This window comes from Pteropus alecto, unplaced genomic scaffold (genome assembly GCF_000325575.1).
Source record: "Pteropus alecto unplaced genomic scaffold, ASM32557v1 scaffold179, whole genome shotgun sequence".
Classification (NCBI taxonomy): Eukaryota; Metazoa; Chordata; class Mammalia; order Chiroptera; family Pteropodidae; genus Pteropus; species Pteropus alecto.
The window spans coordinates 996049-997199 of record NW_006442112.1 but is presented as its reverse complement, the minus strand read 5'-3'; the positions used below and the strand labels follow the sequence as shown (position 1 = coordinate 997199).

Below are 1151 nucleotides of genomic sequence, written 5' to 3'. Positions count from 1 at the left end.
CTACAGAGCCCAGCCTCTGACCTTCTCAGATCCTGCTCCCTCTAATCAGGCCACAGCTGACTGACAGTCAGGAAATAAACTCTTCTTTGAAGGTACAGCCAGAGCAAGTTTACAGCAAATTACTAATATAATCTAATCTTCCAGCAATTTCTACAGTTTTTAATTCTGGAAGATTCATATATGTCTGTTAAGCTTTCTCATTCTGTCTTGTGACTGCTCATTAAATTATCCTTCAAAATTCAGTCTTCTCAAATATTGCTACCTTTTTCATTATCAAACTCCATTGAAATATCAGGATCCACAATGTGCCCGAGCCCCACAGTATTCATCCAGGAGACACTGAAAAGTCAAAGAAAAGGCCTAATAGTCAAAGCCTTTTTGGTAGGAGGAGTAGGTAACCACTTATCCAATCAGCAAATCCCCGTTGAATTGCTATGAGATGTGCCAGCTACTGTGTTAAGTATTGTTAGTGGTACAATCACGGATCAAGTTCTGAGATGCCTAAAGTCTGCTTGGCCAAAAATCTACCTTCCCCACAAGTTCGCTGATGCCTGAAATCCCTTTAATAAAAAATGAAGTCTTTAATTCCATAATTGGAGATAAAGCTTAGAGAGAGGCTCTCTGTGAGAGGGAAGGAACTTGATTTAAATCATACTGATTTGGTCTACGGCCATGCCACCCTGAACAAGCCCAATCCTGTCTGATCTCAGAAGCTAAGCAGGGTCAGGCCTGGTTATTACCTGGATGGGAGACCACCTAGGGAGACCAGGTGCTGTAGGCATAAATAAAATAAAAAATGAGGGATTGTAAGTTGACAAGATCCTTGCAATCTGTGAGGTCAACCAAGGATTGCCTCGACTAAAAAAAAAAAAAAATTAAAAATTAAATAAAATAAATCATGCTGATTCGTAAATGACTAAATGACTGATATTAGGGGGAATCCTCATAGCAGATTTTAATAGGAAAGAAGAAAGGGAATAAGCACTGCTGGAAGCTGGAAGGGAGAAGAATGGGATGGGGGATGGGGGATGGGAGTAAGGTGTCAGGGGAGAGAACATAACCCAAAGTGAAAATTGGATAGTCAGAAAACCAGAGGCTCCAAAAGCCATCCTTGCTAACTATACCATCTTACCAAAGGCAATCCAACCTGC

The 1151-nt window shown here is 40.8% G+C and overlaps 1 pseudogene; it reads left to right on the top strand.

The window, feature by feature from the left end:
• Positions 1-662: 662 nt before the first annotated feature.
• On the top strand, positions 663-781 carry LOC112470015 (annotated as a pseudogene).
• Positions 782-1151: the final 370 nt, after the last annotated feature.